General features: G+C 44.7%; 1 non-coding gene across 1 annotated transcript; it reads right to left on the bottom strand.

The window, feature by feature from the left end:
- Positions 1–10540: 10540 nt before the first annotated feature.
- On the bottom strand, positions 10541–10645 carry LOC111525402. The gene has a single exon (XR_002726085.1). It is a non-coding gene; the product is annotated as a U6 spliceosomal RNA (small nuclear RNA).
- Positions 10646–11413: the final 768 nt, after the last annotated feature.

The raw sequence follows: 11413 nt of genomic DNA, 5'->3' as shown, positions 1-11413 counted from the left end.
GTCCTGGAATTCCAAGCCACAATCCATCCTCTTGAACCCCTGGCCCATGGGTCAGTCAGGGCAGGGGCAGTGCCAGGGCAGGCAGCCCTGATGCAGGCTAAGTTCAGCAGTGCAGTTTGCTCTGCTTGCCAGAGCTTGCATGTTTACATACATCCCATAATTACCATCTGCACAGCCAGCGGCATTTGTTGCAAATGGGCCGTTTCCATCTGTTGAAGCAATTTCCTCAGAGGAATTTGCATTGATCACTTTTTTATGCAAAGCTTTTGTATAGATCATTTTTCCCCCCAATGGTTTTTAATAGGTCTAAATATTTGAGGGGCAGGGAGGGGCCTCAGAAGGAAGGAGGCTGCAGACTGGGCAAAGTCGTGGTGCAGGGGAGAAGCTGGGGGAGGCTGCTCTTCCACAAAACTCCACCTGTATTCCTCATCTAGAGACCCACCTCAACCACTGTTAAAGACCCCAGACTAGGCAACGCCATTTCAAATATTTATTGTTTGCCTTTATACTTGAGCCGGTAGCTCGTGGTTAATGGAGAGGCCACAGAACGAGGGAAAATGGGGCGTGGTAATTAAGCAGGCAACTGGTGACTCCAGCTCAGAGCTTTGTACCTGAGAGGACCAGATGGACGATTTTGCATATTTTTGACAGCTGTAATGAACAGGGCAGCTCTGTATTGATTAAATGTCTGGGAAATTAGTGCAACCCTCTGGAGCTTCATTATTTACTATTTCTGCTCAAATTCTCAGCAAAGTTTACACAGGCAGAAGTCTGCAGTAAGAGAAGGAGGAAAAGAGGAGACAGTTGAACAAGATGATAAATGCTTTATAGGGTGTCAGCCCAACAGACGCAGAGCAGAGAGGTGAATGTGGTTTTGACATTGAGCTCCTGGAGGCTAAAGATCTTGGTAGATTCATTTCTGTATCCCCAGTGTCCAGCAAAGTATCTGCCACATAGTAGGCTCTCAGAAATAACTCACCCTGGACAGAGCATTTAACTAGAAATCAAAATCTGGGTTCTGGATCTGTGCAGAGATTTGGTCCTCAGTAAGAAAATGACAGACCCCAGTCTGTCCCACATCTATAGTAGATGAAGTCACGCCCTTGAAAATAAAACCTGAAACTTTTGCAAACAAAAAGTTCATGAGTAAGTAACTGCTACCCTGACACTCCCCCAGCCCCATGTTGATTCTTCTCTGAGCACTGTCACATTCCTAATGACAATGAGCAACCAAAGGATGCTGCAAAAATAAAAGAAGTCCCCCAAAACATGTCTCAGCAAGGTTCAGGTGGAGTTTGTCAAAGTGGTGTCTGCAAAACACCTGCATCAGGATCACCTAGGGATCTTGCTCACTAAGAATCAATGGGCTAGAAAAGCTCCCAAGGAATTTTGATATGCTAAATTTTGGGGATAACTATGGGCTCTAAATCCTGGGTTCCAATCCTAATCTTGCCTCTTATCAGGCACGTGACCTTGCATAACATAGCACTATGTTCTTTGAATCTGAGTCTCTTTCCTCAACCACAGCTGGATAACGTGATTCACCTCTTGAAAGCTCGCCGTAGGATTCAGTGAGATAACATATGGAAAGGACAATGTTCGGTATAGAGTAGGTGTTCAGCAAATGCCATTTAGGATTATTGCTGTTGGAGAGAGCATTTTAGGAGTTGTTTTACCAGGTCAGATTTGCCCAGATTAAAGGCCTTGAGGCTGTCCCTGGAGCTGCCCTAGGCCTTGGCCCCCTAACTCATGACCTCTCCATTCAGTAAGCCACATTCTGTTCTTTCCACTGGTATCTGACCTCCCATGCATGACTTTTGCACTAGGAAGAAAGTCCTGAAACCCTTGAATGTACCTGGATCCATCTCTTTAAGATTTTCAGTGATGTCTCCTACTCCTGATACCACTGATCTGACCACCCTTCACCTGACACCTATTGGTTCCAGTCTTTGGCAAGCACATTTGTTGCAACAGAATTTCAATGTGTTCATCAGGAGAAGAGAGAGAAAAGGCCCTAGGTAAGAGGCTAGGCATTAGCCAGATGCACAGATTGGTGTAAAGGAGCTTCTCAGCAACACTGTTTTGTTTGATCATATCCACAGAAGCCAATCAGGTCTTAACTAGCATAGTCAGGCTTCAGTAAATGTTGAAAGAATGGAAGATGAATGGACACATTCAATAAGTGATAGATATATTGATGTTGATGAGGAGGAGGAGAAGGATAGTGATGGTTCCCTTTTGCCACAGGATTCACCAAGATTTTCTCATTTATATTACGGTTTCCTGGAGACGTTTGTATTTGAGACCCTGATTTATTAGCTGGATGAAGAAATGGATGGATGGATGAATGGATGGATGGATGAATGGATGGATGGATGGATGGAGGGATGGAGGGATGGATGGATGGATGGATGGATGGATGGATGGATGGACGGATGGATGGATGGATGGATGGATGGATGGATGGATAAATGGGTGGATACATGAGTGGATGGATAGATGGGTGAGTGGATGGATAGATGGACAGATGGATGGATGGATGGATGGATGGATGGATGGATGGATGGATGGATGAATGAGGGTGAATGCATAGAAATAAGGACAAAAGGGAAGGAAGGAAGAAGAAAGAAAAGAAAATGAGATGTAAAGGGAAGAAAAAGAAAGAGTGAAGAACAGGAAAAGAAAAGAAAAATGGGGAGAGGAGAGAGACCATAAATTCCATTGTGCTGTAAACACTCATCAAGCAAGACTAAGAGAAAATGAAGTAAATTCTTCCAATGCATCATGGAATATTACTGTACTTCATTTACTTTCCCTCCAATTAGGTAAAAAGCCTATTCTATTAACAGCTACCCTTGCAGATCCAGACAAAATTAACTCCTGGTGCCTCATCCCGGCAGCAGGGCAATTGATTCTTCCCCATAATCCGTTTATTTCATTAGCAATACATTTATTTGGTACATGCATTTTGCCACGCTGCAGCAACGAAATGGCCCTGCAAGGTGTGGGGCGTGGGGGAGTGCGTGGAATATTAACCAAATCGCTATTACCGCCATGGCAGTGCTTAAAGATCATATGTAAATCAAATGTCAGGGGAGAAAATTGTAGCAAGGGCTGTCAGGAAACAATTTGCCAGTGGTTAAAGGCACAGCTCATGGCTGGGTGAATTGTGAACTTTGCAAATGGAAAACCAAGCTGGCTTTCACTGTGGGAGCTGATGAGACCTGAAGGAAGAAGAGTGGAGAGGCTGGGAACATATTGGATATTTTGTACCCAACAAAAATAAAAACAAACAAACAAAAATCACATTCACTTTAAAATATTCGCAGCCAGTTGCTATGGTGAGTTCCCATTGAAAGTGAATCTTGCTCGTTGAAGAATTTCACCACCATTTCTGTCCTGTTTATCTAGAAGGAGGATTTCATTACGTGGACAAAGCAGTTGTTGGCAAAAAGTAATGTGGTCTCTTTCTTCCCAGGCCTCTAGAAATTGTTCCAGAAATGGTTTCCATGTTGGAAAAAAAAAACACACACACATACTGTTATTGTTATCATTGTGATATCTTACGTCCCCAACATGTGTGACCTGTAATTCTATTCTTGTGAATTTACCTTTGTGAGTTGAGTGTGTGTGTGTGTTTGTGCCGTGCATGTGAGTAATGCTTACCAGGGTACTTTGCAAGCGGGGTTCTGTCATTGTTCTCAGTATTTCAAGCAGGAGGGGATTTAATACGTAGAGTAAGACGCTTCCTTACTTGTTGGAAAGACAGGGAGAGCAAAGCTCAGAAAAGCTTCCAGGAAATCCAGAAGCTCAGGAATCATAGGGAATACTCATGGGTAATGTTGGCTGCAGGTATCCAGGAAGTAGACGATTCCCAGGTGTCAACAGAAGCCACCTGCAGAACCCTCGCCTTTCCTCTACACCTGCTGCAGCTACCTCTGGGCTACTATGGCTTCTCCACCTTTCAAATTGCATGTAAGGGCTACTTCTTCCAGACAGCTCCCCTCTCCATAATTCATTTCAGGAAAAGAAGATTGATTTAGAATGTTAAATGGTGACCCCAGCACCAGAAATGAGACCTTGGCCAAGTCAATTCGCCTCTGTGTACATCCGTTTTCCCATTTCTGAAATGAGCTTATTAGTGCCTTGTCACAACAGAGACAGGGCTGGGATGAAGTAACGTGATGTATGTAAAATGTCTAAGTACTTGGCACATAGTAGGGACCCGGTTAATGTCAATTGCTTTTTGTTCTCTTTCTTTTACCCTTTGTGTAACCCTCAGAGGTTCATTTAAAGCCAATTCTCTCCATATAGATATTGCCAGGGTACATGGAGCGATTTCCCAGGGTTCCTGGTTCCTCTGGGAAAAGTCCTCCCTTAAAGAAAGCCATTAAGGATTTAATTTCTTATCATCTTCCATTCCAACTAGCCAGAGTGTTATGAATAATATCCTATTAGCTGGAGACATTCAAACAATCACCCGTTAACATGTTCTTACGGCGAAATGATGAAGCGTCCTCCGAAATCACCGTGCTTATCTGCGGCCCACTCAGCAGGCACTCCATCACTCCCACCAACGACACTTCTTGTATTGCTGTCTTGGATTCCAACTAATCACTAAGGGGCAGGCAGCGGGGTGAGAGGAGAGCCAGGAGCCTCCAGGACTGCAAGCTCCCCCTGCAGCCTTGCTGCCCCATGGTGCACGGTAACGTGCCTATCCCAGAGGGGACTGAAGCCACTTCTTGAGAAATACCGTGAAACAAATCACAAACACGGAGTGATTTTGTAACAGGAAAACAAGGTCAATAATGTGGACTGCATCAAGACAAGCACATACAAGAATGAAGAAGAGTTATGTAGAGGAGTTACTGGAAAAAAAAAAGGCAAATGGAACAGCTAAAATAGAGGCATCTACTTTCACGAGTTAGAGGAGCTCTTAGAGATTGGCTACTGCAGTTTTTAATTCCCTGCCCCACCCCCAATAGTGTGCCGTAGAGGCTTAGTCCAGAGCCCCCTTACAGAGCGTTCACTGCCACATAGGTTGGGAAAAAAAGAAAAAGAAGAAGAAAACACTGAATATCTAAGTTCTTCTTGTTGCTTTGCAATGCACATCTCATGCTAAGGGTCCAATCTACCTTATGGGAAAGACACCCATTTACTTTTTTTTTTTTTTAGACGGAGTCTCGCTCTGTTGCCCAGGCTGGAGTGCAGTGGCACAATCTCGGCTCACTGCAAGCTCCGCCTCCCAGGTTGACGCCATTCTCCTGCCTCAGCCTCCTGAGTAGCTGGGACTACAGATGTCTGCCACCACCATGCCCAGCTAATTCTTTTTTTGTATTTTTAGTAGAGACGGGGTTTCACCGTGTTAGCCAGGATGTACACCCATTTACTTTTATCAGTGCAAGGCTTACCTAAACTATTGAACCACAGAATACTTCTTTTCGTCCCCACATACACCAAAAAATATTGTTGGTAGTGATGAGTCTTTCTACCCGCTGGTGAGCATAGTTTTCTTTCTTATTTAGTCTCTCTTGATGAATATATCTGCATCTGTTTGTGAATATATACATATATATAGTTTTTAATTTTTCTACTGGTCAAAGAGCAAATAGAAGTGTGATGCATATTGCACAAAATGTAGCTCTACCCCAAGGAAAGAGGAAAACAAGCTAATAGAGTTGATGTTCCTACTATGTGCTAAGCATTTCAGATGCATTATCCTGCTTACCTCTCACAATAACCCTATGAAGCACACTCCATTCTTTCCCCTTGCTTAACCCATTGTTTCTCAGTGACAAAAATGAGGCCAGAACAACTAGCTAAAGAGTCTGACCCCAGGCCAGTGAGAGCCCATATCTGGATTCTGAGTCCTGGCCCAGAGCACCTTTCCCTGTGATGCCATGCTCCTTTGTTCTTTGGGATGCCAAGGACCTGCTTCTCGCCCCTGATTAAGGACAGGATGAGCTTGTGTGCATGACTGCAGAGGACTGATTCATGGACCTGCTAAGATCCAGGATGACCTATGATTCCACACTGCTGAGACTGTGAGCAGAAAATACTGCGCAGAAGTAAGTGGGTGAAGACAGCATCTACCTACCACTGCCTTCATACTGTGAAAAGACAAAACCTGTCAAGACAGGTGAGATGCAGTCTCTCTGCTGTCAGCATGCAACAGCTCAAAATGATTCATTAATCCTCACAATCTACCAGTAAGTCCTTACGGTTACTATATCCACTTTTCAGATGAGCAAACTGAGGCTTGCAGAGGTTATGAAACTTGCCAAGAAGTAAAGTCACCTAGAGTTCAGGAGAGAAAAAAAAAATGTCTTGGGAAGAAAGACAAAAAGCAACAAGAAGGACAAATGATCTTTTTTGAGCCCTTTCTATGTGGCATTCCAGGCTGGGATTCTTCATTCAGTCTTAGCTGAAATTAGAACTAAGCAGTTGGCCTTGCTCCCATTTTACAGATGATGCTTCCGAGATCTGAAGTTTTAAGTAACTCTTCCTAGATCACGGCTAAGCCTGGGATACTCTTTGTTTGTTTGTTTGTTTGTTTTTGAGATGGAGTCTTACTGTGTCACCCAGGCTGGAGTTCAGTGGTGCAATGTCAGCACACTGCAACCTCCACCTCCCGGGTTCAAGCGATTCTCCTGCCTCAGCCTCTCTAGCACCTGGGATTGCAAACATGCACCACTATACGCCATTAATTTCTGTATTTTTAGCAGAGATGCGGTTTTGCCATGTTAGCCAGGCTGGTCTCAAACTCTCAGCCTCTTGTGACCCACCCGTCTCAGACGCCCAAAGTGCTGGGATTACAGGCATGAGCCACCGCACCCTAAAATTGGGGCACTTTCTTGTTGCCAACCCCGGGCCCATCCTCTTTCCTCTCTCCTTCCCTTACCTCCCTAAGGAATCTCAGTGCCTGTTCTTTTTCTTGGGGTTGTTGATAAGGAGGGGACTGATGAGACATTGGCAGATGGAGGAGAGGGACAGCTCTGGGAAAGATGCTCCTATTTAGGGGCACTTCCATGCTTAAGTGCTTCCCTTCCGTTCTCTCTGACCTTGGGTGGCTGCAGTCGCCTTAAGTGCACAGTAATATACTCTCAGTCACTGTTCAATGCCCAAGGGAATGGTTTAAGGCCCTCCACTGGAGTGAATATTTTTATGCAGGCTATAATTTCTTTTAAGACCTTCACAGCATTCCTGCAGCCTCCACCATGCCCTCTCCTCCAGAGAGCACACAGCCAAAAGAATAACCACTTTCTAATGACGGGCGCCGTGAACTTCAGGCAGAGAAGATGGACTGAGCCACTCCTGGGGCTGAGGGCAGGACCTGATCTCTCACCGTCTTCTCTTTTTGTCCCCAAATCTATCATCTGTAATAATAATCATGACAACATTTACAGAATGCTAACTCTATGCCAGCCTTATTCTAGGAGACAACGCATATCTCATTTAATCTTCTCAACAACTTTAAGAGGCTGGTAGCCCATTTTACAGATGAGTGAACTGAAAAGCAAGGGCTTCACAGAGAAAGCAAGTGCTGTGTAACTTGCCCACGGTCACACCACAAGCAAGGGGGGAGCTGGACTAGAAAACTAGGGAGTCTGGGATCTATCCACAATGCCAACCTACCTTCTACCCAGCAGCCCGGGGCATCACTCTAAAGAGCAAACCTGATCACACCACTCCTCAGCTCGAAACCCTCCCACGGCTCCCTATTGTCCTTGAACCAGAGATCAAATCCTTCCCCACTGTGTCTGCAGGCCCACTTCTCCATCCCTGTCTTGCCCCCTACTCTTCCTGGCACTCAGCATGTCAACTGCACTGGCTTCTTTTGTGTTTCTAGAATTCTCCATGATCTTGATCCTGCCACAGGACCCTTGCATCTGCTGTTTCCTCTGCCTAGATCATTCTTAGCCACAGATCTTCAATCCACCCCCAGTTGGTTAATTCTTTCTCACCCAAACACCACCTCCTCAAGGAAGCCTTCCCAGACTGCCTTTCTTGGGCAATGCCCCCATAACTGTCTCTTTGTTCTATTTCCACATTTCTACTTTTACATTGGTTTATGTGATTATTTGAATCATATCTGTCTCCCCAGCTAGACTGTGAGTTTCAGGACAGAAGATACAATGACTGTCTTGTTCACTGACTGATATGGTTTGGCTGTGTCTCCTCCCAAATCTCACCTTGAATTGTAATAATCTCCACATGCCAAGGGCAGGGCCAGGTGGAGATAACTGAATTGTGGGGGTGGTTCCCCCCATACTGTTCTCGTGGTAGCGACTATGTCTCACCAGATTTGATGGTTTTACAAACGGGAGTTCCCCTGCACAACTTCTCTTGCCTGCTGACATGTAAGACGTGACTTTGCTCCTCCTTTGCCTTCCACTGTGATTGTGAGGTCTCCCCAGACATGTGGAACAGTGAGTCAAGTAAATCTCTCCTTTAAAAATTACACAGTCTCGGGTATGTCTTTATTAGCAGTGTGAAAACAGAATAATACACTGACATTTTCCCAGTTGCTGGAATCATTGACTTCCCAAAATACTTGCTGAAGGACCAAATAAGTAAGTGAATGAATGAATGAGAGAGGAGATGCAGGGAAGGAACGAGGCATCCTGTTTGGCAGATCTGTAGGGCCCAGACCAGGGTAAGATGGGTGGCAGGAAACTAAAGGGGCACCAGAAAACTCAGTAGCCAAAATAAATATTTTAATGTAGCATTTTTAAAAATCAAATTTAATGAAAAAACCCACAATGAACAAAGTCTAAAAATTCTAAATAAAGCTTTGTGAAGAACCATTTTGGAGGCTGAGGCAAATGGAGAAATCAGTCTACTCATCCTGTAATGGTTTAAAATGTTGATCTTCTGCTCATCAGGGATTTATTTGCACTAACTTTCATTTTTTAAATAATGCTTTATTAGTGTTATCTATCTTCACTACTGAACTTTTTGGTGCCCCTGAAGTTTTGTGCCCAACAATTGTCTCACTCTAGTCCTGTCTGGTTCCAGTCCTTGCTTTGTCATCAGAGAGCTCTGCAACCTTGAGCCAGTTACTTGACCACTCTGGTCCTCTTGATCGTCATGGGTAGAGGTGGAGTGATGAATGTGAGGTGGCCCACAGTTAATGCCTTCCTCTCTGAGATGGTGGTCATAGAGCATCAAGCATGGTGCCACAGGGCCTTTGCACTTGTAATGGCCTCTGCCTAGAACACCACCAAGAACTCATACATAGTAACCGCCCATGAGACAGATATGCATCAAATAATCATTTCTACTTCATGGATGAGGAAAGTGACGCCCCAGAATATCATGTGCATTGCTTCACGTTGTGAATTTTGTAAGACACGAGGCTGAGTTTTGAAGGCTAAACCTGGTGTTCTCTCCACTGGCTCCCCAAGTCCAGTCCCCAAGTCCAAACCCTTGCCCCAGTGAGCAGAGCTGGAAAACAGAGTAGAGAAAGGACAGAGAGTAAGCAAGAGGCAGAGATAGGATTGCAACCCAGGTCTTCTGGGCCCCAGCTGAAGTACTTTCCTCAGCCCCATAGTGCATTTGAAACTTGCTAAGATTTTTTTAGAGACTTTGCACCACCAAACCAAGAGACTAGTCAATACGTCGCCCTATAAAGGAGGCACTGGAGGCATCTTTCAATCGTCAGTGCTGGAGGGGTCCTCCCTCTGTGATGGTCTTATACTTTATACAGCCCAGAGTTCTCTCTTCTCTGACCTCATGGAGCTACCCATTCCCTTCTAGAGGCATGAAACAGTGAGGGACAGGTGTTCTCTCCAAAAGATGCTTTTGGTGGCAAACTCTTTAAAAACAATCCTCTTCCAATTCACCCACTCCCAGCAAAGTTCACTCTGTTATCATAGGAAGAAAAGTATTGTGAATACAGCACAAGCTGTGTCATCGGACAGAGGTGAACTTGAACCCAGCTCCGCAGCCATAGAAAGTCCGTTCACCTCTGCAGTGCCAGTCATTTGTTAAAAGTGTATTGAGATATTGCTGGACTTATGGAAAGCCATACATTCATGTATGCACCTGTACATATGTGTTCAGTTTTTATATAAATGGGATCATATTGTGCACCGTCTTCTGCAAATGGATTTTTTTTTTTCACTTATTGCCTCTTGGTTATCTTAGTATGGGTCTTAAGAATGCAGGCTTTAAGGCCGGGCGCAGTGGCTCACGCCTGTAATCCCAGCACTTTGGGAGGCAAGGTGGACAGATCCAGAGATCAGGAGTTCAAGACCAGTCTGGCCAATGAGGTGAAACCCCGTCTCTACTAACGATACAAAAATTAGCTGGGCGTGGTGGCGGATGCCTGTAATCCCAGCTACTCAGGAGGCTGAGGCAGGAGAACTGCTTGAACACAGGAGCAGAGGTTGCAGTCAGCTGAGATTGCGCCACTGCACTCCAGCCTGGACTACAGAGCAAGACTCCACCTAAAAAAAAAAGAAGAAGAAGAAGAATGCAGGCTTTAGAGATAGATCATGTGGTTTAAATCTCAGGTCTGCAACATGCTGGCTGGACAAATGTCCTAATGTCCTTCACAAATTTGCATGTCATCTTTGCACAGGGACTATGCTAATCTTCTCTGTGTCATTCCAATTATAGTGTATGAGCACGACGAATGTCCTAACTTCCTAATCCCACCTTTCCTCGGTGTTCACATCTGTTAAATGGGAATATTAATCATGTGTAGGTGTACCTGGAAGGATTAAATGATGGAATGCAGGGAGAGTGCTAACTCCTATTTAGGGTCTGGTAGATGCTGACTAATATTATTCCAAAAATTTGCTTTGGTTATTTTCAGCTATCGTATGGCATTTCGGAGTACGCTTAACCTTTATCCTGTTTGTGGACATTCAGGGCTTTTCTGTATATACTATGGAACTGCATGTCAAATTGGGGGATGTAGGTTCCACTTGAAATTGATCACAGCCATTATTGCTCAGAAATTGAGTGGTTACGAAAGCAGAAAATATACAGGAGGAAGATTTGTTTTGTCAGTATAATGTTGATGTTTTACAATGAGAAAATGCTCACGGAACTGCTCATGAAAGAGGGAAAAAGAAAAAGGTAGAGAAAGAAAAAAGAAGGAAGGGGAGAGAGAAAAAGATATAGAGGGTGGTAAGTGGAATGTCAAATACCAGGCACAAGATCTTGAACATACGAGGCCCGCCTCAGAATGGTGGCAGTTACAGTGTCATCATCCCCTCCTAATAGTCATGATCCCAGGCCAGGAGCAGTGGCTCACGCCTGTAATCCTAGCACTTTGGGAGGCCAAGGTGGGCAGATCACCTGAGGTCAAGAGTTCAAGACCAGTCTGGCCAACACGGTGAAACCCCATCTCTACTAAAATTACAAAAAAATTAGCCAGATGTGGTGGCGGGCACCTGCAATA

This window comes from Piliocolobus tephrosceles, chromosome 19, assembly GCF_002776525.5.
Source record: "Piliocolobus tephrosceles isolate RC106 chromosome 19, ASM277652v3, whole genome shotgun sequence".
In the NCBI taxonomy this organism is placed as follows: Eukaryota; Metazoa; Chordata; class Mammalia; order Primates; family Cercopithecidae; genus Piliocolobus; species Piliocolobus tephrosceles.
Note: the sequence above shows the minus strand (reverse complement) of the source record. Positions and strands in the feature narration are given on the sequence as shown.